The sequence below is a fragment of the Bos indicus genome, chromosome 27 (assembly GCF_029378745.1).
Source record: "Bos indicus isolate NIAB-ARS_2022 breed Sahiwal x Tharparkar chromosome 27, NIAB-ARS_B.indTharparkar_mat_pri_1.0, whole genome shotgun sequence".
Taxonomy (NCBI): Eukaryota; Metazoa; Chordata; class Mammalia; order Artiodactyla; family Bovidae; genus Bos; species Bos indicus.
Genome location: NC_091786.1, coordinates 23,132,420 through 23,138,046, shown reverse-complemented (window position 1 = coordinate 23,138,046; position 5,627 = coordinate 23,132,420). Strand labels below are relative to the sequence as shown.

The 5,627-nt window shown below is 38.9% G+C and overlaps 1 non-coding gene across 1 annotated transcript; it reads left to right on the top strand.

The window, feature by feature from the left end:
* Positions 1 to 2,604: 2,604 nt before the first annotated feature.
* TRNAG-CCC (transfer RNA glycine (anticodon CCC)) lies at positions 2,605 to 2,677 on the top strand. Its single transcript has one exon. It is a non-coding gene; the product is annotated as a tRNA-Gly (tRNA).
* The last annotated feature ends 2,950 nt before the right edge of the window (positions 2,678 to 5,627 follow it).

Genomic DNA, 5,627 nt, shown 5'->3' with positions numbered 1-5,627 from the left:
ATATGAATATTGGAGAAATAAGGACTGGCAAATATGCAGCTGAACACTACCCTGCAGAAAATTCTTCCAACTGTCGCACAGGTACAGGTGTATGTGGATGATATGGTGGCTGTTGACACCTAAGCAAAACAAATTATCTCCCAACAGCAAGTACTAAATGATATAACACATATTTAGCTGCCCAGTCACGTCTGACTCTTTACGACCCCATGGACTGTAGCCTGCCAGGCTCTTCTGTCCATGGGGATTCTCCAGGCAAGAATAGTAGAGTGGGTTGCCATTTTCTACTCCAGGGGATCTTCACAACTCAGGGATCGAACCCAGGTCTCCCACATTGCTGGTGGATTCTCTACTATCTGAGCCACCAGGGAAGTCCCAAATGATCTAACATATACAGTTAAAATATGCCTTTAGGATTTCCAAGAAACCTTGTATTTATGTAGCATAAATCCTTAGCATTACTGCAAATAGTACTGTAAGCACTAGCTATCAGTAATAATAAACAAATCTAGATCAGTCTTACCAACAGAAACACTAATGCATTTCACAGAAAATATAAAATTGGTTCATACAAATGAGTGAACATTTTATTGCCTAGATCCCCAAACATTGAACTTTCAGTCTTTTTCCTCACATTACACCACTTCAGTGGGAACACCCGCTCTAACTTCAGTCCCACATGGTCATCTACACCTGCTCAAACATAGCCCTCAGGGAGGTGGACAATCTAGAACAATAGGGATCAAGTTTCCCAAATTTCCATAATGGGAGGCTACAGCTTCATAGAGTTACAAAAGACGTTCTAAAAATCATCTTATGACACTCATTAACAACTCTCTGCAGACAATGTAAGTTTAAAAATTCAGCCAGGAAGTTGAAAAATTAAGAAGAAATGTCTGCAGAATGATATCAGAGGGTTGTGGTATTTCCCTAACGAAACTTCTGAGAGAGGTGAGAGAGGATTCTTCTTCCCCACCTCTATTCAAGCCAGAAAGCTATTGAGCAGTAACACAAACAGTTACAGAAATCTCTAAAAGCCTGGAAAGCATTCATTTCTCTTGTAACACAGCCCTAGAGCATCTGAAAACACTGTGGCAGTTGCCACCTATCTGGTGGAGAGCAGAGTGATACACTGGGAAGGAGAACCCTTGAAGACAGAATGCTGTGGGTGGTCTCATGTGATTCAGATGTGGATCATACAGGGAAGAAACCACCCTGCATGTGGTTTTAAAAGAGCAACCATCCCAAACACTATCCCTTCAGGAGCAGGTGGTATTAGCAGAAACCACCTGTTGCTGTTTTGTTGGATGATGGGTCAACACTGTATGTAGCTAGTTCTAGAAAAGACACAGAGACAAAAATAAAATAAAAAATAAAAAGATGCAACAGAGGTCAGCACTGGGGATATCTTCAAGTTGTTCACAAAATATTAACCAAAGAAGGTGAGCTTCTCCATAACCCCATTCCAGGGACTGGCTCCAAGGCTGGAGGTCTCATAAACTGAATTTATGATAAAGACAATAGATACCTATCACATCCCTGTGATCCTAGCCAAGTTCAAACTTCCCAGTTGAATGCAACCACAACTGGCAAAATAGAGACTTTTAACTGCAAAAAAAAAAAAAAAAAGCTGATGGAAATCTGATTGAGCTGAACTGGGACCTCATTTTTGCAGACACAATCCAAGTGAAGTCGAGAATGGATGAAAAACCTATAAACCATGAACTCTGCCTAACAATATTCATTAGAGTTAAGAAGCCCATAGATGGAAGGAAGGACCTTCTTGCTCATATCATCTTTCTTCCTGACCCCTGGATGCTGCTAAGTCGCTTCAGTTGGGTCCGACTCTGTGCAACCCCATAGAAGGCAGCCCACCAGGCTCCCCCGTCCCTGGGATTCTCCAGGCAAGAACACTGGAGTGGGTTGCCATTTCCTTCTCCAATGCATGAAAGTGAAAAGTGAAAGTGAAGTCACTCAGTCGTGTCCGACTCTTCTCAACCCCATGGACTGCAGCCCACCAGGCTCCTCTGTCCATGGGATTTCCTAGACAAGAGTACTGGAGTGGGGTGTCACTGACCCCTGGATGAGGGGGTGGGAAAAGAAAAGTATTTGGAATAGTAAATATTTATGTCATCATTCACCTCTTGGACCTCATTTGGGAAGATGCTACAGGACTGAAGGGGCATAATGAAGGAAGAAAAAATTATAGAACATGGGCTACTCACTGGAATCTGGAGAAGAAAATTAAGTAAGGATATTTTCATGTACTTTCAGAACAAGAGACTAAACTCTTAACTACATAGCTCAGATTCATACTTCTGAGATAATCTTCTGGTGCCTCACCATTCTTTTCCTTATTTTAGAAATGACACTCTGTAGCCAAAGCTGGTTTTGACCCTTGTAGTATTCTCAGGCAATTTTTAACTTATGTGTATTTGTTTACCTTAGAAAGCATTGTATAATTAGTGCAATGACCAACTTGGACATTTCTCTACTATTTACCCCAATGTGAACACAAAGAGAGACTTTTGTTTGTTTGTCTCCTTATTTATATATGAGAGAGTACAAAAGTGGGAAATGACCTCAAAAGTCTGGGAAGGGACTTCCCTGGTGGTCCAGTGGGTACGACTCTGTGTTCCCAACGCAGGGGGACCAGGTTCGATCCCTGGTCAGGGAACTAAATCCCACATGCCACAACTAAGACCTGGCACAGCTTAAACAAATAAATAAAATACATAAAACAAACAAAAAAATAAACGTTTGGGGAAAGAATAACTTAGGATGGACGCAGTCTTCTCATTTCTACGTGGATTCTTGGTTTCGTACTTCGTTGTGAAACTGTCACAATTCTACAGGGACCTTTAATAGGAGCAGCTAGGAGAAGGCAATGGCACCCCACTCCAGTATTCTTGCCTGGAAAATCCCATGGGCGGAGGAGCCTGGTAGGCTGCAGTCCCTGGGGTCGCTGAGAGTCGGACACGACTGAGCGACTTTACTTTCACTTTTCCCTTTCATGCATTGGAGAAGGAAATGGCAACCCACTCCAGTGTTCTTGCCTGGAGAATCCCAGGGACGGGGGAGCCTGGTGGGCTGCCGTCTATGGGGCCGCACAGAGTCGGACACGACTGAAGTGACTTAGCAGCAGCAGCAGCAGGAAGGAGTACAGGGTTAGGGAGATCATTTCACACTGTGGATAGTAGTTGGAACTATTTTATGCTTCTGGGGAAAAGATGACGATTATCAAGGTAGTCTACAGAAGAGAATTAAAAGACGCTGGTCAATTGTTTCTGGCAAGTGTAAGCAAAACATTATTACAATGGAAATGAAGAGCCATCAAGGTTAGAAAAGGGGATAATGCACGTAACTACGCATGTTCTTTTCTAACAGTTATAGGGACAGTTAAGCTTATCACTAACTCTTCAGGCCACTATGGTCCTGTAACCTAAGCTGAAACAAAGGATACTCATGGAGGCAAAGGTTACTAAAGGGGATGAGAGGGAAAGTAAATCTATGTATGTATGTATCTATCTATAACTATATATTGGCCAGAGCTAGAGTACCCTATTCATCCCGATGGACAAAGGGCAAAGGCTGTGAGTCCCATATAGCCAATGGTTTTGCCCAGTCCTATTGCGAGAGAGGCTTGCCTCTAAGTCAAAGCATCAAGGCAGCTTAGTTACCAGAATAAAACACGTCGATTACATATAACTGGAAATAGGGTGATGTGTGTTTTAGTAGAGCTTTATAATTTTACTCACTTTCCATATGGAAAATGGTGAGAAAATAAGTATACTGCCACTACAGCTATCAGTCAGATTATGTAAGGTTATTTGTATTTGCTGCAAAGTTCAATCTATTATTGGCTCATGAAATAGATTTCACAATTAATCATCAGTATTTTCTTAGATATTCCTATGAAATGGTTATGTATACTTTTGTGAATCATATTAACTTTACATATGTATGTTTGCTTGTATAGTAGCTTCTGACAAATGAAAGTATTTTGTACTGTGAGGTGCAGTCAAGTTTTTAATGGTCATTGACTAAGCTACTAAAAGACCAAAACTATCAATTAAATTTTTGCAAGTAGCATTTTAATTTTTTAATATCTGTAATTATAGATTAAATATTTCCTTATTATTTCTCTAGCCCAAGAGACTAAAACAGTGAAGGCTGTTTTATTCCAACTGTTAATTCCAACTGAATCAGAGGTTAGAGGTTTAGAATGTTTAAAAAAAAAAAAAAAGAACAAATTCACTTCACAAGAGAAGAAAAAGACTGAGGCATTTTTACCTTGCTTGTTTTGGGAAAATTAAGTGAAAAGATAGAACAGTTCAAATTCAGTTCTTCAGTAGTATTTGCTTACATCTGAGCAAATTTTAGTTGACAATATTAATTTGTACTTTTTCAATTTAGCCATGCTCATGAAATTAAAACCTTGCACTTTTTTTCTAAGAATATTTTAGGTTGTGTTCATTGCTATAATCTTAAAGGTCACAAATCTATTCTTAAAGTAATTAGAGAAGTCTATGTTTGCTCAGGTATCTGTAAAATACCAAGTAATCAGAGAGAACAATGGCATGGAGACAGTCAACTTCAAAGAAGATATCTTTGTATTAACAGCTCTTCAGAAGAATGGCAAAACAGCACACCCTCTAATTCAAGGTTTTCTCCTCAAGTGCCTACATTACAGAAATAGTATTTCTTTATTTTCTTAAGTAATTTATCAACAGATATTTATTGAGAACCTATATCCTGCTAGGCATTAAGGCTAAGGATGCAGAGATTTCCCAGTCTCAAAAGACAGGAAAACTTAAATACTTTCAATATTGTATACTAAGCATATAGTAGTGACGGCAGAAACTGTCACAGTTAAGTGTAGAAAGGTAAGTGTCCAGAAAAGAAACAAGTAAGACATAGTCCTGTATGAATAAAGCAAGGAGCAAATTTTTAACAAGGAAAGAAAGAACAAAGGCAAATCAATGGATGGTGGTGCTTGGAAGAAAGGCTTCAATCGGACCATGTAGGGTATTAGACACAGCCTTAGTATATTTGAGTATCATTCCCAAAGCAACTGAGGAGCACTTACAGTCTTTAAATATATAAGTTATTTAATTAAATTTCATTTTAGGAAGTCCATTTGGGCTATAATTTGAAGAATTAAGTCAAAAGGGCAATGCTTAGGATCAGGGAAACCTACTGGTACACCACTGTAGAAATTCCAGTGCAAGTGTTAAAGCTATCAACTAAGATGCTGACAAAGATGATGGGAAAATTGCTGAATTGTTTCATATATTTTGAGGAAGATATATGGACCAACTGTCATGAATAACTTGAGCTAGTTATGAGTAACTTTTTATTTTAATTCAAATTTCTAATTATTTTGGCATAGATGACTGTGAAAGTGGTATTTTTATCTATTATAATTAAGAATAAGAAAAAAGAGGTAGGTTTTAGGGTGTAATAAAAACTGTCAATTTAACTTCTTGACATTCTGAGTTTATGTATGGGAATGCCCAATAATCAGTTCACAATGTGGAGTTGAGAAAATAGGTCCCTGGTAGAGAAGATGTGTAGCTCTCAGATGAAGAATAAGTACATAGGAAGGAGAAAAAAGTTCAGGAACA